General features: G+C 44.9%; 1 protein-coding gene across 1 annotated transcript in view; it reads left to right on the top strand.

Moving 5' to 3' along the window:
* Nucleotides 1-12,788: 12,788 nt before the first annotated feature.
* DGKH (diacylglycerol kinase eta) overlaps nucleotides 12,789-22,477 on the top strand; it is a 138,332-nt gene continuing 128,643 nt past the window's right edge. The window contains exon 1 of the mRNA XM_054973702.1: nucleotides 12,789-12,890. The gene's annotated coding sequence lies outside the window, so the exon portion shown is untranslated. The remainder of the gene's footprint in view (nucleotides 12,891-22,477) is intronic.

The raw sequence follows: 22,477 nt of genomic DNA, 5'->3' as shown, positions 1-22,477 counted from the left end.
CTGCTATTCTTCCTAGCCAAGACAAATTCAACTTATTCCATTTGATTAAATCTCTATCAATTTGTTGCCACAGCTTTTCATAATTGTTCTTGAATAAGTCAATATTTTTAGCAGTAAGCTCTATTCCTAAATATTTTACTTTATGTGTTACCTCACAGTTGGTAATTTCCGTTAATTCTTGTTGTCTTTGTTTCACCATATTCTTACATAATATCTTAGATTTTCTTTTGTTAACATAAAATCCAGCCAAATCACCAAATTTTTTTATCTTATCCAACAATCTTGGCATATTTTGGATTGGATCCTCTACGATAACCATTACATCGTCCGCAAAAGCTCTGACTTTGTATGTAAATCCCTTAATCTTCATACCTCTTATGGCGTCGTCTTCTCGTATCTGCATCAATAAAATTTCCAATATCAAGACAAACAACAGTGGAGACAATGGGCAACCTTGCCTTGTACCCTTCCGTATTTCCAGTCTCTTAGTTAATTCATCATTTACTACGATTGCTGCACACTGGTCTTTATATATAGTTCTTACCGCTTGGATGAACTCTTTTCCCATCTGCAACTTCTCCATTGTGGCGAACATAAAATTCCAATTTAAATTGTCAAAAGCCTTCTCTGCATCCACAAAAAAGAAACCAACTTCCTTTTCACAGTGTCTGTCATAGTATTCTATTGCATTTATTACAATCCTTAGATTGTCTTTAATCTGTCTGTTTGGTAAAAATCCTGCTTGCTCTTCTGCAATAAATTCAGCCAGCCATTCCTTCAGCCTCTCCACCAATATTTTCGCAAAAATCTTGTAGTCATTATTTAAGTGATATAGGTCGATAATTTTTTACATTGCATAGGTCCTGTTCTTCTTTTGGAATCAGTGATACATTAGCCTCATTCCAGGTTTCCGGAATCTTTTGTCCTTTTAAGATCCCATTCATCACTTTTTTCAGGAAAGGCACCACCACTTTTGCCATTACTTTATAAAATTTAGCCGTTATTCCATCAGGTCCTGGTGCCTTCCCCAATTTAGTTGACTGTATTGCATCCATAATTTCTGTTTCTATTATTTCAGCATTTAGTTTTCGCTTCCACTTCTCAGATAGCTTTGGTAAGTCAATTTTGCTCAAATATTGATCAATACTATCCTCCTTTACCACTTTACTCTGATATAGTTTGGCATAAAACTTATAAAATGCTCTACTTATGGCTGATTGATCCATTAACATCTTATCTTCTTCTATAATCTTAGTTATCACTCATTTTTCCCTCCCCTTCTTTAATTGCCAAGCTAAATATTTCCCCGGCTTGTTGGCACCCTCTTTTTTTTTTAATATTTTTTTTTATTTTTCATAACTACAAAACACTACACAGCACTACACAAGACTATCACAAGGAAAGGGGAGAGGGAAGGGACAAAGGGGGGTGGAAAAAGAAAAAAAAAAGAAAAGAAAAAGGGGGGGGAATGAACTACAAACACTAAACACTACACTTCAATGTTTCCCTTCATACTGTCATAATACAAAAATAGCTCCATAGGATAATGATGGAGTGGTTAGTCATACAGAGAATAAACATTTCAAATTCTGATTAAACTTTCCTCCCCCTTCTAGGTCCCGGACGCAGTTCTCTCTGTGCAACTGCTGTTGCGGTGCTCTCCTCCTCCTCCCCCCCCCTCCGGCTCCTCCTTTTCTTCGTTCTTGGTGCAGCAGAGTTCTGGGTTTTTATTCTCAAAATCCTTTAGTTGATCTTCTGATAATATCTTATAGGCCTGATCTTTATATCTGAACCATATTCCTTCCGGGAATAACCATTTGTACTTTATTCCATGGTCCCTCAGAAGAGCTGCAAACTTTTTATATTTAAAACGCCGTTTCCGGACTAGAAATGGAACGTCCTTCAAAATCTTGACTTTCAAACCCATAAAGTCCAAATCCGCATTGTATGAGTTATATAGGATGGTGTCCCGAATCTTTTTAGATGAAAAGTCAATAATGATCTCACGAGGCAACTGTCGCTTTGTTGCATATTTTGAAGAAGCCCGACGGACCTCCAAAATGGCGCTTTTAACCTCTTCTTTAGTCGTCCTCGCGGGTATCGCCAATAGTTCCGAGACCACCTCCCACAGATCCTCATTTTCCTCCTCTTTCACGTTTTGGAGACGCAAAATTGTCTGCGTTCGTTCCACCTGTAGCCCGATCAGCTGGTTCTCCACCAACTTCAGCTCCTTTTTTGTAGCCTTCACAAGTGACGCACTTTCCAGAGCAGACTTCTCTGCCCCCCCCCGCTGCTGCCTTAATGGTTTTCACCTCGCTTTCAATTAAGCCCACCCTTTGATCAGTTTCGTTCAACTTGTCAACAAAGGGTTTTATGGCTTCCACCACCGCCCTGCGCACCAACTCTTTGAGCGACTCCCCCTTCTGCAAGGTAGCCGAGATTGACTTACCGAGAGCGGGACTTTGCTTCTTTGCTGCCATTTGGGGGGGGCGGCTTGTTGGCACCCTCAAATGTTTTTTGTCTTAGTTTCTTCAATTCCCATTCCAATTCTTTGTTTTCCATTGCTTTTAATTGTTCTTGCAGAATCTTTATCTCCAGGTGTAATTTCTTTCCCCCCGGTCTTTTCTTTAATTGAGTCTCTTTGATTTTTATCTTTTCCTGAATTTCTTTCCTTTTTTCTTCTTTCCTTTTTTTTGTCTCTCGCATTTAAGTCCATTAAGACACCTTTCATTACAGCTTTGTACGTATCCCATACTTTATACGTTGGTACAGATTTATCCAAATTATATTGTATAAAAAATCTGGTTTCTTTCTGTAACAAATCTAAATTGCCCTCCTGTTGCAGTAAATATTTGTTAATTCTCCATCTAAATTTTTTTAACATATTTCCCAAATCTCCACATAACTGGATTGTGATCTGAGCTTACTTTGGGCATAATTTCAACCTCTTTAGTCCATATTGCCAATTCCTTAGAGGCCCAGATCATATCAATTCTCGATAGCGACGAGTGCCTTGCCGAATAATAGGTAAATTGCTTGGCTTTGGAGTTATTTTTTCTCCACACATCCTCCAAATTTTCTTGTTTTTGTATTTCAAAAAAAGATTTTGGCAATAATCCCCGTTTCTTTTGAGTCCCCTTTGTTTTCTTGTCTTCCTGTAAGTTTACCACTGCATTAAAATCCCCTGCCAGGATTGTTTGTGAATAAGTCACTCCGTCTAACTGCTTCTGTAATTCTTTTAAAAAATTGTCTTTAGCTCCATTTGGTGCATAAATCCCTACTATTAGTGTCTTTTGGGAGTTCCAAATAATTTCCACCGCAAGATATCTGGTTTCAGAGTAACTATCATTTTAGATTGCAGCTCCTCCTTGATATATAACACAACTCCCCTTTTTTTCTGTTTTGCTGCGGCGGCAAATTCTTTTCCTAATTTGTAATTTTTTAAGTACTTTTGATCTTGTTTTTTAACATGGGTCTCTTGTAAACAAATTATATTACAATGTTGCTTGGACAGCCAATGAAAAATAGTTTTATGCTTGGAAAGTGAGTTAAGTCCGTTTACATTCCATGATATTACTTTACACTCCATAGTCAAATTCTGGGTCTTTTAGGTAAGTCTTTATCATTGTCCAACAAGAACATCTCCATCTCATGCCGCGATCTGATTGTTCTCCTAATTGCTTGAAATTCAAAACTCAGACCCTCTGGAATCTCCCATCTGTATCTTATATTCAACTCTTTCAAAATCTGAGTCAGATCTCTATATTTTTTCCTTTCTATCAGGATTTTTTTAGGTAACTCCTTCATTATTCTCACCTTTTTTCCTTCCATTACCAGTGGGTTTTGAAATTGCTTGCTCACAATGTCTTCTTTCATTTTTTGGGTAGTAAACTGCACAATCATATCTCTAGGCAAATTGTTTTGAGCTGCATATCTTGAATTAATTCTGTACGCCACGTCCACATGTCTTACGATCTCTTCCATAGTTTTATTCAAGAATTCTGCTAGTATTTCCGATATCTGTTCTTGGGCTACCTTCCCCTCCTCCTCCGGGACGCCACAAAATCTAAGTTGTCTCTCCATATATTTACATTCCATCACCGCCACTCTTTCATTCAAGCCTGTGGTTTCTGCTTTAAATGTAGTGGTTAGCTTCTCCGTCTTTTCTTCTACCTTGTTAACTTTTTGCTGCGTCGTCTGTAGTTCCTTCTTGACCTCGTCGATACTCTTTGTTAACTCCGTCACTTCAGATTTAATTGTCTCCTTGAGATCCTTCATCATCTCTTGTATTACATCTTTTAGTTCTTTGTCGCCTTCAGCCACTTTCTTATCCAAGTTATCAAATGCCAACTGCCAATCCTTTTTCGACATCATGGGGCTCAATTTGCTCCGTTCCCACGAGTCTGCTCTCTTTCGCAATTCCGTGGCTTAAATATTTAAGTTCCCAAATTAAATTTCTTGTTTTACTAGTATTTTGTCCAAAAATTAGTGCTTTAACTGTCCAAAATGGCGGGCGTCTTTTCTCTATGGTTTTAAATCGAAGCTTTGCCCTTACCCTTCTCCAAGATGGCCCACTTCCGGTTGCAATGAGGGCTTGCCCTTGCCCTCTTTCAAAATGGCGCACTTCCGCTTCCACCTTTCCCTTCACAGCCACTCTAGCCTCGCATCTCGATATTTATGATGCACTTCCTGTTCCTTCCCCGTCGTCGCACCGCTACTTTCTCTCGCAATGTTTCTCCGTTCCCACAGTTCGCTATCTCTTTAAACCACAGGTATGTAAATAATAATCCTTTCTTTGCCTCTAATTCTTTTCTAAAAGCTTCTTTTCATACAATTCTTTTACTGGGGTGAACTTAATTAGTCCTTTTAAACTTTCTACTTCAGCTTTCTGCTTGAATTTAAATCTTCTAATCCAATTTCAAACTCATAGAAGAGATAACGATCTCAACCTTGTCAGGTCTTTTCTGGGTTGTAATCACTGTTTCAAATGTTCAGATTAGTCCAAATTAGTTACTGAAGCTTGGGTATGGCGATCCTATGCCAACTCAATTACTCCAAAGCTGCTGCAGAGCTTTCTGCCACCCTTATTAGAGCGGTACCTCAGGGCTGGGAGGGAATCCTTTGCGCAGAACCCCCCCTCAGCCGAGATCTACACGCCCTCGGGGTCTCAAGCGTTCTTGCCTGCTCTCCGCCTGAGAGCAGGGGGCCTTGGGCGATCTAGCACCCCACCAGCCCTGACAAACAGCAACTTGGACAGCTCAGCTCCCCGAACTGCGTCAGACCACCATGATTCCCAAGTCGGAAGTCTATCAGCAATCACAGTTTTCATTAGTCCCTATGGGCAACTATGATTTCCATTTTTCCCTATGGGCAATTGCAGTCTCATTTATTCCCTACAGACAATAGCAATGACTGTCTCCTTTATTCCCTATGGACCATCGCTGTTTCCATTATTCCCTATGGGCAAGCATGCTTTCCATTATTCCCTATGGGCAATCACTGTCTCCATTATTCCCTATGTGCTAGCATGTATTCCATTATTCCCTATGGGCAATTGCTGTCTCCATTATTCGCTATGAGCAAACATGGTTTCCATCATTCCCTTAGGGCAAGCATCTTTCCTGTTATTCCGTAAGGGCAACTGCTGTATCCACTATTCCCTATGGGGAATCACTGTTTTCAATATTATCTATGGGCAAGCATCATTTCCATTATTCCCTATGGGTAATCGCTATTCCCATTATTCCATATGGGCAATTGCTGTCTCCATTATACCCTATGGACAATAGCTGTTTTTTTAATTCCCTATGGGCAACTGTGCTTTCCATTATTCCCAACGGGCAATCACTGTCTTTATTACTCCCTGTGGGCAAGCATGATTTCCATTATTCCCTAGTGGCAATTATGTTTTCCATTATACCCTATGGGCAATCGCTGTTTCCATTATTCCCTATGGGCAAGCGCTGCTTTCATTATTCCTTATGGGCAATCACTGTGTCCATTAGTCTCCATGGGCAAGCATTTTCTATTATTCCTTATGGGCAATAGCTGTCTCTATTATTCCCTAGGACAAGCATGCATTCTATTATTCCCTATTGGCAATTGCTGTATGCATTACTACCTACAGGCAAGCATGGTTTCCATTATTCCCTATGGGCAATCGCTGTCTCCATTATTGGCTACGGGCAAGCATGAATTCCATTATTCCCAATGGACAATCGCTGTCTTCATTATTCCCTACGGGCAAGCATGGTTTCCATTGTTCCCTTTGGACAAGCACCATTTCCATTCTTCCATATGGGCAATTGCTGTCTCCACTATTCCCTATGGACAATCGCTGTTTTCAATATTCCCTATCGGCATGCATCATTTCCATAATTCCCTTTGGGCAATCGCTGTCCCCATTATTCCCTATGGGCAATCACTGTTTTGAGTAGTCCCTTTGGGCAACTATGCCTCCATTATTCCCTATGGATAATTGCTGTCTCAATCTCTGTTTTCATTATTCCTTATGGGCAACTATGCTTTCCATTATTCCCTATGAGCAATAACTGTCCCCATTATTCCCTATGAGCAATCACTGTCCCCATTATTCCCTATGAGCAATCACTGTTTTCATTAGTCCCTACGGGGCAATTGCTGTCTCCATAACTCCCTATGGACAAACGCTGTTTTCATTATTCCCTAAGGGCAACTATGCTTTCCATTATTACCTATGGGCAATCGCTATGGGAGTCTTCGTTACTCCCTATGGGAAAGCATGCCCATAGGGAGTAAGCACGCTATGGGAGTCTTTGTCCCTATGGGCAAGCATGCTTTCCTTTATTCCCTATGGGCAATCGCTGTCTATATTATTCCCTATGGGCAAGCATGATTTCCATTATTCCTCCCCAGTTCTGGGGGGATATAGTTAAAGTTATGTCAGATATTTTACAAAGGAATATAAATAAAACCCCGGAATTGCTGTTATTATGTATGAACCTAGAAGTTTTTGATAAAATGGACAGAGTTATGGTGTTTTATATGATTACGGCGGCAAGAATGTGTTACGCACAGATGTGGAAGACTCAGGAGGTACCATCTATGGAAGACTGGATTCTGAAAGTCTTGAATATGGCAGAAATGGACAAATTAACAAGGAAATTGAAAGAACAAGAAGAATTGGACTATACATTAAGCTGGGAAAAAATTAAGAAATATGTTGAGAAAAAGTGGGACATGAAGGGGAAACTGTGGTCTTTGGAGAAGTAGGGGAGATAGAAACTTACTTAAGGTTAAAAAGGGGTATATTTTACTGTATTTTATGGATTAGTATAGTATATTTACAGGGGAGTATAATTATGAGTAATAAGGTTATAGGGAGTATATGTGAAATATAGATAATATAGTTAATTGGTATGTAAGGAATAGTATGTTACATATATATATGTGGGTTTTTTTTAGTTAGTATATGTACCTATTATTACTTATATAATTTTTATATTTTTAACTAAGATAAGCAATATAGTTAGTGTAGATTGTTAAGATAATTAAAGAGATTTGATAGGTATAATAAAGATATATATTACATTATTACATTATTATTATAGACTTTAAGAATTTATATGATATACTTTTTAGATTAAGTTGGGTATGGAAAACTGCTGGGAGTCACCAGAAAAGGGGGGGGGGAAAGGATGGGGAAAATGCAATGGAGTGAATAATGATAATGATTTCTATATGTATGTTTGTAAACCCATCCAATAAAATTCTTTAAAAAATGATTTCCATTATTCCCTATGGGCCATCACTTTCTCCATTACTCCCGATGGGCAAGCATGCTTTCCTTTCTTCCCTATGGGCAATCGCTGTCTCCATTATTCCCTATGGGCAAGCATGATTTCCATTACTCCCTACGGGCCATCACTGTTTCCATTATTCCTTGTGGGCAAGCATGATTTCCATTATTCTCTAGGGGCAATTATGTTTTCCATTAATCTCTAGGAGCAATCGCTGTCTCCATTGTTTCCGACAGGTAAGCATCATTTCTATGAATCCCCTTGGGCAATCGCTGTCTCCATTATTCCCTATGGGCAAGTGCTGTTTTCATTATTCCCTATGGACAATCGCTGTTCCTATTATTCCCTAGGGCAAGCATGCTTTCTATTATTCCCTATGGGCAATCGCTGTGTGCATTATTCCCTATGGGCAAGCATAGTTTCCATTATTCCCTATGGGCCATCACTGTCTACATTACTTCCCCATGGGCAAGCATGCTTTCCTTTCTTCCCTACGGGCAAGGATGTATTCCATTATTCCCTATGGGCAATTGCTGTCTCTGTTATTCCCTATGGAAAAGCATTATTTCCATTATTCCCTATGGGCAATTGCTGTTTGCATTATTCTCTATGGGGAATCACTGTTTTCAATAATCCCCATGGGCAAGCATCATTTCCATTATCCCCAATGGGCAATCGCTATATTGTATTGTCGAAGGCTTTCACGGCCGGAGAACGATGGTTGTTGTGGGTTTTCCGGGCTGTATTGCCGTGGTCTTGGCATTGTAGTTCCTGACGTTTCGCCAGCAGCTGTGGCTGGCATCTTCAGAGGTGTAGCACCAAAAGATAGAGATCTCTCAGTGTCACAATCGCTATATTCATTATTCCCTAAGGGCAATTGCTGTCTCCATTATTCCCTATGGACAATCGCTGTTTTCATTACTCCCTGTGAGCAAATATGCTTTCTATTATTCACTATGAGCAATTGCTGTCTCTATTATTTCCTATGAGCAATCGTTGTCTCCATTATTCCCTATGGTCAAGTGCCTTTTTCATTATTCCCCGTGGGCAATTGCTGTCTCAATTATTCCTTTGGAGCAGGCATAATTTTCATTATTCCCTATGGGCAAGCACCTTTTTCATTATTCCGTATGGGCAATCGCTGTCTCAATTATTCCCTAGGAGCAAGCATCATTTTCATTATTCCCTATGGACAATCACTGTCTCCATTATTCTCTATGGGCAAGCATGGTTTCCATTATTCCCTATGGGCAATTGCTGTCTCCATTATTCCCTATGGGCAACTCTGGTTTGCATTATTCCCAATGGGCAATCACTCTGTCCATTATTCCCTGTGGGCAATCGCTATGTCCATTATTTTCTGTGGGCAATCGCTATAGCCATTATTCCCTATGGGTAAGCATGATTTCCACTATTCTCTATGGGCAATATCTGTCTCCATTATTCCCTATGGGCAAGCACTGTTTTCATTCTTCTTTATGGGCAAGCACTGTGTCTATTAGTCCATATAGGCAAGCAGTTTCTATTACTCTCTATGGCAATGGCTGTCTGCATTATTCCCTACGAGCAAGCTTGATTTCCATTACTCCCTATGGGCACTCGCTGTTTTCATTATTCCCTATGGGCAACCATGCTTCCCATTATTCTCTAGGAGCAATCGCTGTCTCCATATTCCCTATGGGCAAGCGCCTTTTTCATTATTCCTGTATCCATTAGTCCCTATAGGCAAGCAGTTTCTATTGTTCCCTATGGGCAATTGCTGTCTCCATTATTCCCTATGCGCAAGCATCATTTCAATTATTCCCTATGGGCAATTGCTGTCTGCATTATTCCCTATGGGAAAGCATGATTTCCATTATTCCTTATGTGAAATCGCTGTTTTCATTATTCCTTAAGGCCAAGAATGCTTTCCATTATTCCTTATGAGCCATCACTGTCTTTATTATTTCCTAAGGGCAATCGCTGTCTCCATTATTCCCTAGGAACAAGCATCATTTTCATTATTCCCTATGGGCAATCATTTGTTCTCATCATTCCCTATGGGCAAGCATGCTTTCCATTATTCTTTATGTGCAATTGCTGTCTCCATTATTCCCTATGGGCAAAAGCTGTTTTCAATATTCCCTATGGGTAAGCATCATTTCCGTAATTCCCTAAGGGCAATCTCTGTCCCCATTATTCCCTATGGGCAATCGCTGTTTTCTTTAGTCCCTCTGGGCAACTGCTTACTCCATTATTCCCTATGGGCAACTATGGTTTCCATTATTCCCTATGAGCAATCGCTGTGTCTATTATTTTCTATGGGTAAATATGATTTCCATTATTCCCTAAGGGCAATCATGTTTTCCATTATTCCCTAAGGGCAATTGCTGCCTCCATTATTCCCTATGTGAAAGTGCTGTTTTCATTATTCCGTGTGGGCAATCGCTGTGTCCATTAGAGCATAGAAGCAAACAGTTTTTATTATTCCCTATGGCAGGGGTGGACAAATTGCGGCCCGCGGGCCACATGCGGCCCACTACAGAGTTTTTTGTGGCCCGCCAAGACAGTCAGAAAAATCCGCCTTGATACAATTTATACCTTTTCTGTAATGCAAAGTTAACTAATGAATGCAATCATTTTAAAAGGTGTGGCCCTCTGCTAACCTCCGCTCCCACAAAGTGGCCCCCGAGCCAAAACAATTGCCCACCCCTGCCCTATGGGTAATCACTGTCCCCATTATTCCCTATGGAAAGCATGCTTTCTGTTATTCCCTATGGGCAATCACTGTCTGCATTATTCTCTATGGGCAAGCATGATTTCCATTATTCTCTTTGGACAATTGCTGTTTTCATTATTACCTATAGGGAAGATTGCTTTCCATTATTCCCTATGGGCAATCGCTGTCTCTATTATTTCCTACTAGCACCAAAGCCCGCTGTGGGGAAAAAAATACAACGGGCTCTAGAAAGGGGAGAGCGGGCAGGCAGGCATTCGCTCCTCCTTTGTCACTGATTCCAGCTGGTGAAGGGGGGTGGGTGGGCATTTTCATCTGCTCCACACCTGATCTGCTTGATCTTGGCCATGTGAAGGGGTGGTGGGCTTTGCTACTTGCATTGCCACCTGCTCCACTCCTGATACATGCTGGGTAAAGGCGGGGGGACATTGCCTCCTGCTCTGTACCTGACTATACCTGGGTGAAGGGGGGGGGCAGGCATTGACACCTGCTCCGAGCTTGATCCCAGCTGGGCGAAGGAGGCACGGGCATTGCCACCTGCTCTGCTCCTGATTCTGGCAGGTTGAAGGGGGGCAGGCATTGCTGCATGCTTAGCTCCTGACTCCAGCAGGGCCAGAGCCCAGGGTGCTCCTGTCCTGGGCTTCCCACCATGGCACATTTTCTGGAGGTAGATGGTGCCTTGCCTAGACTTCCCTTCATGGCAGTGCCCTCTGGTGGTGCACCAGGGTATAAAGTGAGTTGTCTGAAATATGCTCACTCAATTATATAGTAGGATGAGCAATTGCTGTCTTCATTATTCCCCATGGGCAATTGCTGTTTTCATTATTCTCTGTGGGCAATCACTGTCTCCATTATTCCCTATGTCTCCATTGGTTGTTGTGGATTTTCCGGGCTGTATAGCCGTGGTCTTGGCATTGTAGTTCCTGACGTTTCGCCAGCAGCTGTGACTGGCATCTTCAGAGGTGTAGCACCAAAAGCCATAAATCTCTCAGCGTTACAGTGACACTGAGAGATTTCTGGCTTTTGGTGCTACAGGTCAGGAACTACAATGCCAAGACCACGCTTATACAGCCCAGAAAATCCATAACAACCATTGTTCTCCAGCCGTGAAAGCCTTCAACAATATAATTGTCTCCATTATTCCCTATGGGCAAGATTGGTTCCCGTTATTCCCTATGGCAATTGCTGTCTCCATTATTCCCTAGGGGCAACCATGTTTTCCATTATTTCCTATGTGCAGTTGCTTTCTCCATTATTTCGTACAGGTAAGCACCATTTCCATTATTCCCAAAGAGCAATTGCTGTCTCCGTTATTCCATTGCTGTTTGATTCATTGATGTTTATCTTCTGACTGACATGTTTTTCATTGAGTAAATATGTTTATTGATTCTTTCATCCTATAGTATTTGTATATTAATTCTTTCCTTCACGTGTAGTTTACGCTACTTTGGTGTATTTCATTATACCCTATGGGCAGTGCCTTTCCACATTATTCCCTATGGGCAAGGATGAGTTCCATTATTTTCTAGGGGCAAGCAAATTCTCCCTAATTCTCTATTGGCAATCATGCCCTCTCTTTGGGCAGCCATGTATTGTCTCTGGGCATCCCGGGTAGCCCTGTGGGTCCTAGTAGAACAGCAAGACTCGGGCGCGGGCGCCGGAGTTCCCGCGAGTCAGCCGTGGCCGTTTGAACGGAGCCCACGAGCCCAGTCGCTGACTCCCGAGGGACTGGGCGGCGGCTGCCTTGGTCCCTGCGGAAGCGGAGCGTCCTCCTCGGAGGAAGGCTTTGGGGCGCGTTTCCCGCTGCCTCGCCACGTTTGCTGGAAGGGGACTCGGAAGGGATCCCTGCGGGGCTGACGTCCAAGGGCGCGCCCCCGCCGCCTCTCCTCGGCGCCGGGCAGCTCCGCTCGGGGCCGGGGGTCCCGCCCCAAAGGCCCGATGCCTTGGCCCGGAGAGGAGCGCGCCGCCTCAGCCCGTCCCGTCCGGCGCCCCGCGAGCGGCCTCCGGGCCGAAGATGGCGGCAGGGGCGGCCGGTCGTGGCCGGGCCCCTCCTCGGGCGGCGGGGCTCCTGGGCGGCTCCTCCTCCTGGTCTCCGCCCCGGCGAGAGCGAGCGGCCGCGAGGCGCAGGAGGCGCAGGAGGGAGCGGCCGCGGCGCGAGCGAGCCAGGGAGCCGGACTCGCGTGCTTCCTTCCCTGGCCTGGGCTCCGTCTTGCCGGGCAGGGGCCGAGAAGATGGCCGAGGCCGAGGGCGGGCTGGGCGGCGCGGGGCTCCCGGCACAGCCAGGGGAGGCCGGGGGCGCCGCGGCCGGCGAGGAGTCGTCGGACAGCGACGGGGAGCACGAGGGGCCGCAGAAGCTCATCCGCAAAGTCTCCACCTCGGGCCAGATCCGCAGCAAGGTAGGCGGCAGCCGGGCGAGGCTGGGGCGGACCCCGCGGGCGTCCCGAGGCGCCCCGCCGATGCTGCCCGCCGCCGCCGCCCTTCCTGGGGCGAAGCCCGGCGGAACGCGAGCGGCTCCCCCGCGGCGGGGACCTCCGCCCGGCGCCTCCCGCCTGCCCTGCCCTTCCCGTCCCGGGGGGCACGAACGCCCCGCTCCGTCGCCTCGCCGGGCGGCTCCGCGGCTGGTCGCTTGCGCCTGCCCGGCTTGTGCGCCAGCCCGCTTGTCGCTCCCTCCCGGTCCGAGCGTGCCAAGGGGAAGCCGCGAGGCGAGCGGGATGTGCCCAGCCAGGCTGCCCCTGCCCTGCCGTGCCCTGCCCCGGCGGAGCCGCCGCCGCCTCTCCACGTGCTTCCTTCGCACGTCGCTCCTGCCTGCGCGGGGCGGCGGCGGCGCTCTGGAGCGGCGGGCGGCGGGCGTCTGAAGCGGCGCCCGTTGCCCACCCCCGCCCGGCCCATTCGCCGCTTCAGGGGCGCCCAGGAGAGCCCGGGAGTTCCCTGGCCGCCAGCCGCCCCGCAGCCGGGCTCGGGTTGTCGTTGGCCGAGGACGTTCTTTGACGCGCATTAAAACTGACCCGGTTTAAAGAAGCATCAGTTTAAAGAAGTGGTTTCGTTGCAGGGCGTGGGGGGCTAGTCCTCTGCTGGTGGCCGGCCGCGGAGGGCCTGCACGGTCGCCATCCTTGGGGCAGCAGGTCCGTTGAAGGGGCTTTACGTCGCCCCTGGGGGCAGCCCAGCCGCAGGCAGGAAGCCTCTGCCCCTTACCGCTGCCCAGGCCGCTTCCCGGGACGTTGAGCCGTTCTCTACAGCCAGGCGGCCTTTTCACGTTTAAGACTCGGATCTGTAGGCTCCTGGTATGAGATGTGCACATCTGAGGAAGGGCGGCTGCCACGGGACGCTTCCTTTGAGATGGTGCACGTTGCTGGGCAAAGCTCCAGGAGCTTCTGTGGAGAATTGGCATCAATGCATGGCCAGATTTGTGGTTATTTAAATCTAGAGCCTGGGGTTCACAGGCAGACAAGACCGACCTTCCTACGAAAAGCAGGTTGCAGAAAAATCTGAAATTAAGAGAAAAGTTGGGCCATAGAAACCGACAAAATGATAGGAGCACCTGTAGCTTTACACAATGAAAGCCTCAGTGGCTTTTGCTAGGCAAGCACCACAGCCTTACCCGCTTGGATTTCTGCCTTGAAAACACAGGTGGAAGGGCAGGGCCCTTTCTTGGGCTGTTTTGGCTTTTGCTGAGGGACTCACCAGGGCCAGGCCGGAAGCAGCCCCCAGCTGATTTGTTGCTGTGCGGCTGGCATTATTCACCCAGGCCTGTTCAGCAGCAGCGATCCCACTAAACCAAGTGTGGTATAGTGTTTAGTGTGTCAGACTAGGATCTGGGAGACCCAAGTTCGAATCCCCACTCTGCCAGGGAAGCTTGTTGGGAGACCCTGGGCTCGGTCATACACCCTCAGCATACAGGGGTTTTGTGAGGACGGAGGAGAGGAGAACACCGTACGCTACTTTTGGAGGAAGGTGGGGTATAAATGAAGTAAATTTATAGTTGAAGATGGGGGAGGCAGATAAAACATGGGTTGGTGGGAGAAGAAAAGGAAGCAGAGGATACAGGGAAAGAGGAAATGGCGTCGGGAAGGCTACAGGGGGAAATGAGGTGCCCACCCCGCAAGTTCTTGAAGATTCACTACTGCACAGCTGGGCCTGGCTTAGTTGTCGCCATGGAATTTGGCCATAGCTTTTCTGGGAAGAGGCTGCCAAGGCGAGGGAAGCAGGAGTGGAGATAAAGGTAGGTTGGCTGGTGGGTGGGAAGGAGAGGAGGAAGCAGGGACAGGGGTTTTCATGGAAAGAAGGAATTGTGGGGGTGGGGAAAATGAAATGCCCCGGCAAGTCCTTGCAGGCCCCCTGCTTCTGGATGCTAATTCTGAACTCCAGTTTTGTGTACATTTTCAGACAAGAGGTACCTTGTGCTTCCTGGCAAGCAGTGTTTTGTCCCCCCGCCCCCGCCCCGGTAGCACATTGTGTGGTGTGCACTTATGTTTTGTGATTCACTTATGTTTTGTGATGACTGCTTCGACCATTTCAACTGAAATGTCTGGCACCTGATCTGCCCGTTTGCTTGGTTGAAAATGGTTGAAAATGGGCTTGGGCTTGGTTGAAAATGGCTAAAGCCTCATTTATAGTTTGCTCAGCTGTTGTTTTATGGGAAAGCTTTACTGTCACAGGTTGTCCTTAAATAGGAGTGTCAACATTTGATCCTTTCTGAAAATAACATATTAGAGCAAACAGGATTTATGATTGAAGAGACTTGTAAAGAATCAGTAGCTTTTTAGTTTAGATGCAAAATAGTAAAGAGTCCAGTCGATGCATCTGACGAAGAGAGCTGTAGTTCTCGAAACCTTATGCTACAATAAAGTTGGTTAGTCTTAAAGGTGCTACTGGACTCTTTGCTATTTTGCAAGTACAGACTAACGCGGCCGACTCCTCTGGCTCTTAGTTTAGATGCAATGCCCAAAGTAAAATTGCATCTGGAGCAGTGAACCGTATTGGTAAATGTGCCTTCTCCTACTGACACTACATGACCCGTTCTTCGCTGGCTGGGATTGCAGTAATAGACAAGTTGCCCCTCCACACACCCTGCCTGTCATAATGATGGGCAATTTGCTAGTCCATTTATATTTATTAGTATTTTGAACTCTGGTGCTTGTGGGGGACAAAAGCAATTACTGTTAAATGTAGAACAACATCAAAGCTTATACAAGTTCTCGCTGCAAATATTCTCTCAGTATCTAAGTGGCTTTGAAAATACACATTTCTTAGTTCTTGGATGAATTCATTTTATCATTAGCTGTGTTGTGGATTTTGTACATAATAAAATGGGTAAGTGTGTGAGAGAGCCTTTTGACGCCTGATTGGTGAAAGGGACTGGAGCATTTTAACACTTGGCATGAAATATACTGTGTAGCTTTTCTTGACCCAGCTGTGTGAATGTTAACAGAGAACAGCAGGTGGGAATACTTGCCATTGTAGATGTTGAGTCTGAATGATAGGTAGCAAAAGCTCAATTTGTGTTACTTGTGAAAAGGCTGAACTCGTGCTTTGGCTTGTTAGATCCAGTATTTAAAACGGGAATGGACCTGGTCAAGAATAGTGAGTTCTACTAAAGTTTATTTTCTTTCAGTTTTACGCCATATATTACTAATAGGTACACATGCGTGTAAATGTTTATTAGCTTGTAGCTTTTGCATGGGTCTGTTGTGGAGAAAGTGGTTTATTTGTAGGTAAGAAGGTATCTTTTAATTAGGATTAAGAGGATTGAGAAAAGACAATTCGAATAAGAAACAGAGGCAGAGTGAGGGATTAGGCAGATTCGTAGAGGAGAGGCCACATGATGGCTAGGCTGGACCTTCAGCTCAGTGTGGTCCAACCCTTTTTCCATGAAGGAACCCCTAAATTAATTTTTCAAGTCCCCAGGAGCCCTACATATGAGAACATTTACAGGCCAAAAGAAGTTGATGGCAGGGAGTTCAATTCAATTATTGTTATTTGTATTGTCAGTGCTCTGTAACCCAGGCATAATGCAACTAAATATAACCTTAATAACTGTGGTATTTCGAGGGATATTTGGCATTTTTCATGGCATTTCAACATTTTTATTTCTCATGGATCCCCCGACGATGTCCCGTGCACCCCAGCGTTCTGTGGAATCCTGATTGGGAAACATCGCTCCAGCAGATAGGCAGAACAACTTGCCCCCCCCCCCCGTTTGATAGCGGGGAGGGGATACGGTTGCCTTCATACCCTGCTCGTAGGCTGCTCAATAGTATTTGGCTAGCCACTGTTGGAGACAGGAAAGATGCTGAGCTGGTTGCATCCTTGTTCTGCTTGAGCAGAGTGAAGTCCTGGGAGAAGAGGACCGGTCCTCGTGCAGATCTGTAATTTGTTAAGCAGCAGGAAACAGAGGATTGAACAGAGGATGCACACAGGAAAGAGGCAAGCAGTGGAATTCGGTAGAGATCTGAACGGGAGACGGTGTTTTTTAATGTGTTCATAAATGACATGGAATCCAGGGGAACAGTGAACTAGCTGTGTTGGCAAATGACACTAGATTATTAAAAATGATGAAAACAAAGGCAGATTGCAAAGGGCTTCAGATGCATCTCTCAGAATAGCATGAGTGGGCAATAACATTACAGATGAGGTTGAAAGTAAGTAAGTGTAAAGTGATGCAAATTAGGAAAAAATTTCTTACTTTTATGGGGGGTGGGTCTAAACTAGCAATAACTAGCGATGAAAAGATCTTGGTGTAATGTTGGGTAGCTCAATAAAAATGTCGACTCATTGCATAGTAGTGAAAAAGACAAATTCCATGCCATGGGTTATAAAGAAACAAACATTAAATGGCCAGTTACATAATGTCATTGTACAAATTTATAGAATGGCTGAATTTGGAATGTCTGGTAACATAGACAGGTCTGATCACCCCACAAAATGTAGAGCTAAAAATAATTCAGAAAATGCAACCAAAGTGATCAGGGAAGGGGATTACCTTCCCTATCAAGAAAGCGTAAAGAGTTTGGTACTTTTTAATTTTGAAAGAAGATAACTAAAAGGAGGCATGATAGAGATTTATAGAATTGCATGTGGTGTACAGCAGTCATCTTCACTCCAGGGGTTGGGACCTTCAGGTGGGTGTTGGAGCCTCACCTGGTGTGTTACAACAAGTCCCTCTAGAGCTACCATTTTTGGCTGCCTTGGGAGCCAAGCTACAAGTGACGCCTGACACAGGTTGGGCACTTGTCGGCTTACCTCAAGTTTTGATGGGAAATGTAGGCGTCCTGGTTTTACAGCTTGGCTCTCCATTACAGCTGCAAGACCAGGATGCCTACATTTCCCATCAAAACTTGAGGGAAGCCGACAAGTGTCCAACCTGTGTCAGGCGTCACTTGTAGCTTGGCTCTGGCATGCATGTAAAGAACAAGGGCACTGGAGTTCCTGCTTTTCGTTGCCCAAGGGGCTGAGCGGAACAGTGGGATGGGCAGGCATTATGGCCGCTCAGGGGCAGAGAATGTTCCTGCGTGGCTCTGACTCCTGGCTTGGGGAGAAAGGCGGGATATGAAATTTGTCATAAACCTGATGTTAGCTACACTTTGCCCAAAATGAATGAAAGTCCTCGCTTTTGCCTCATCCGGTATTCCTGCAACTCTTTCGGCAGAAGGCAAAACTACTCATTTGGTATTCAAACTGCCATTAAATATCATGAGTGCAATGAGTTACAGGGTTGGCGAGTGGAGCAAGCAGGCACTCCTCTTTTTATATTTTTAAACCTGATTCTGCAAAATTGTAACTGAGGTGGCTTAAAAAAATTAAATTAAAATAATTAGTTAAACTCTTCAGAATACTAATCACCACCAAACAACCCCAATGCATATTAAGAGTATCTAGATTCTCCTTTACATCTTTTCTTTTAACTAATCCCTTCGTTTCTAAGAAATTTCCTCTTTTGAAATCAACTGTGGCCATGCTGGGTCAACTTCCATTTATACATGTGTTGAATTAAATAGCAGAACACTTAGTATTCCTAACTGGTACAGCACCGCTTATCTAGCAGCAGGCCCTGACCTCCAAGTGGGCCAAAGTCTAGTTGTGTGTGGTGTGTGTCTCCCTCCCTGCCCCGCTGATTCTGCCAGGGCTTTGTTGTTTATGGTGTTCATGTAGTGAATGCAAAGTTGCTGGACCAAATAAATGCCAAGATGCTGCGGTAATACCATGTGGAGGAGGGGTTCACTTCACTAAATGAACTTGCCTAATCTTTATAACAGTGCTTTAAAAAAAGAAAAAGGTGCTTTTTTCATATAAAAATTTGCACTGATTTCCTCCAATTCCCCCCACGGGATGCAAGAGTCCTGCCAAAGGGTGTCTTTACTCTGTATTGGTGAGTACCACCCACAAAAAAGCCCCACCTTATAATGTATATATTTATTAAGGTTATTTATAGTCTCCTTTTCTCTCCTTCACTCAAGGCAGATTACACGGTGTAAATTAACAAACAGCTGAGACATCTAATGAACAGTGCAAGGGGGTTTGAGTTGCAGAAATTTGAAAACTATCAAGTCTAATACAGAACTGAAACAAAAGATAAGTAATTAAGTTAAGAGAGAAATGCCAGTTTTGTTCATGAATTTTAATTATTTGTTTTTAAATTACAGATGCTTCTTTAAGTTTAGCAAAGGTCAGGAAGAGTATTCAGGGAGATTTATGTTCCCTGCTTGTTTGGGTGTTATTCCATTTCTGGTGTCTGGTTTGTGCTGGTCACGGAGGCAGAGCCTTTCCTTTCAGCCTCTTCAAACAGCTGAGGGAATTATTGGCAGTTGATGGCCGAGGAGCCTCATGCAATCAGATTTTTTAATAGGCTGCATCCACATTTCCCTTGGTGTTGTGCCAAAGCCCTCATTTTCCTCCTAAATTGTCCATACAGGAAAATGCGGTTACAAATTATTCCTATAGCAGAACAACACTGGGGGGGGGGGCATTGCCACTTGCTCTGCTCCTGATCCCAGCTGGATGAATGTGTGCGTGGGGGGGGCGGGGCGGGGGGGCATTGCCAAGTGAAGGGAGGTAGGCATTTCCACCTGCTCTGTGCCTGATCTCTGCTGGGTGAAGGTGGGGTGGGCATTGCTGCCTGCTCCACTCCTGATCCCAACTGGGTGAAGCAGGGGAGGGCATTGCCACCTGCTCCACACCTGATCCTGGCTGGGTGATGGCGGGGGTGGGCATTGCTACCTGCTCCACTCCTGATCCCAACTGGGTGAAGCAGGGGAGGGCATTGCCACCTGCTCCACACCTGATCCCGGCTGGGTGATGGCGGGGGTGGGCATTGCTGCCTGCTCCACTCCTGATCCCAACTGGGTAAAGCGGGGGAGGGCATTGCCACCTGCTCCGCTCCTGATCCCGGCTGGGTGAGGTGGGGGTGGGCATTTCCACCTGCTGCCCTCCTGATCCCAACTGGGTGAAGCGGGGAGCAGGCATTGCCACCTGCTCCGCTCCTGATCCCGGCTGGGTGAGGGTGGGGGTGGGCATTTCCACCTGCTCCCCTCCTGATCCCAGCTGGATGAAGGGGAGGCACTACCTGCTCCGCTCCTGAACCTGGCTGGGTGAAGGCGTGGATCAGACATTGCTACCTGCTCTGCGCCTGATCCCAACCTGGGCTTCCTACTGCGACGCACTCTCTGGAGGGATCAGCTGCCTCATCTGGGCTTCCCTCCACAACAGCGCCCTCTGGAGGCAGACCAGGGTAGCAAGTGAGTTGCCAGGAACACGGTTAGCCTTTTATATAGTAGGATAATTATTTGAAACTGAAATCACAGTCATAGTATAAGTGTGATTGGTGTGCATAACACTGCTCTAAGTATTACAAAGGTGATTAACAGAGACCATTAAAAAGCATAAAATGAATTTAAATAAAACAGTATCAACAAGAATAAAATATACAATATCAAAACAGCAGCAGTAAACAATTAATTAAAAATAGTGAAGCAGCAAAATAAATTAGGTAACAGCACATCCAAACACAACACTTTATAGCACAGCAATTCAGAGAACAATACCCAAACTAGCCACTGTACCCAAAAAGCTCAACAAGTTGGCCAAAATCAAAATATTTTTAATCATGTCAGAAGCTGCAGATGCTTCAGTGCCAGCTTGATAGGAAAGTGTTCCACGAACAAGTGGCCACCACAGAAAAGATCTTGTCTCTGACAGGAGTGGCGAATGAATAAGGCTTTCAAAGATTGATTATTTATTTACAATATTTATGCCCTGTCTTTCTCCCTCATTAAGGTCACCAAGGCAGCTAACAGATTGAAGCATACATAATAAAAACATGTCTTAAAGCCAAAAAAAAAATCCAAATATATCATTATTACCTTACTAATCACAGATGGGCTGCAGTTGGCAAATAAGGATTAAAGGTACTACGTCTCACAGAGGGAGCGGTTACCTCTTTCAGCAAGCACAAGTCTAATGGTGCTCTCAAACAATGTGCCTGCTGTTCTAGAAAACGTGTGACCCCCCCTGCCCCCCTCCCCGAACACTTGACTGTTCAATCCCTGGCTAGGTTTGGCGGTGGAAGGTGCCATCAAGTGATAGCTGACTTACGGCAACCCCTGCTGGATTTTTTAAAACAAGAAACTAATAAGTGGTTTTCCGTTGGCTGCCTCTGCACAGCAACCCTGGACTTTGGTGGTCTTCCTTGCTTGGTTTCTGAAATCTGACGAGATCAGTCTTGGTGGACTATCCAGGTTAGGTTTAATCTTGATTAAAAAGCACGTCTGTTTTATTTGCATCGAGTTTGAGTTTGTTAGGCTTCATCCAAGCCTGCTAATGTCTTTAGTCGCTCATTGAAGACATCTTGATCTTGTTGAATAGGAGAAGTAGAGCTGGGTATCTTTACTGTATTGATTATACTTCACTTTCAGTATTCATAAAACCTTTCTTCATGCAGATCTTAAACAGCATGGAGCCAGAACAATACCCTGTGGAATTTCATAACATAAATGTAAGGCTAACTTAATTTGTCATCTAATGCAAAGTGCAGTAGCCCGCACTCCCAGAGCTAGTTCCTAGAGAGCCCAGCATGGGAAATAATTTTCCTTTTAATTTCCTTTGTATTAAATATATTACCTTCTCAGGATCCATAGTTGCATACCAGATAGGGACTTTTGGCTCTGGTTTGGCTCATGTTTGTTCTTATGCCATGAGCACAGAGGCAGTTTTGCTCTTTGTGAGTGGTGTGCGCCAGTTTGGTCGGCTACTTTCCATGTATTCAAACAGCATATTACAGTGCAGCGCATGTGTGTTCCAGCACAGCCTAATATGAACCTCCCCCCGCCCCAACCTGACAAGTTGTTTAAAGAGTGAGCAAGCCAGTTATTCACTCAGTGGAAAAGGTCTTACCACTGAGTGTTTGTCTAATTCCATGTTATCATTTGGTGTTAGTCTATGTTTATTTAACTCTGTGTTATCAGTGTTGGTGTTTGTCTAACTCCATGTTATCAGTGTTAATAGCTACTAATTGGATTGGATCGGCACCATTTGGTGTATCTGCAAGAGGGTGCACGCTAATCTGTGTGCTTTAATGCCATGACCCAACAGCGATGGAGGAAATTGATATCCTCTACTCCACAGGCATCAAAGAAGGCTGCAGTCATAGACAAAAGTCAGCAAGGTAGCAAAGCTGGTTGGCAGACTACTCATGGTGGATGACCAGGAGATCCACGGCTTAGTTCATGTTCAATCGCGACGGCTGTCAAAAATGGTCTGTTTGCCTGCAGAGTACATTTGGTATGATGATCTTGTCATCCGTAATGAGCAAAGGTACTTTGATGGCTGTTACAATCAGTCTTTTGTCTTATAAACAAAAATGAGTTTGGGGGCATCTTAAAGATTAGCCTAAAATATCATTCTGATTGGTGTGATTGGTCATTGTACTATTTTGTTTTTCTGAGTTTTGCATAGACATGTCACCAACAATGTCTTTTCATTTCATGATCTT

The sequence above is a fragment of the Eublepharis macularius genome, chromosome 3, assembly GCF_028583425.1.
Source record: "Eublepharis macularius isolate TG4126 chromosome 3, MPM_Emac_v1.0, whole genome shotgun sequence".
NCBI lineage: Eukaryota > Metazoa > Chordata > Lepidosauria > Squamata > Eublepharidae > Eublepharis > Eublepharis macularius.
Note: the sequence above shows the minus strand (reverse complement) of the source record. Positions and strands in the feature narration are given on the sequence as shown.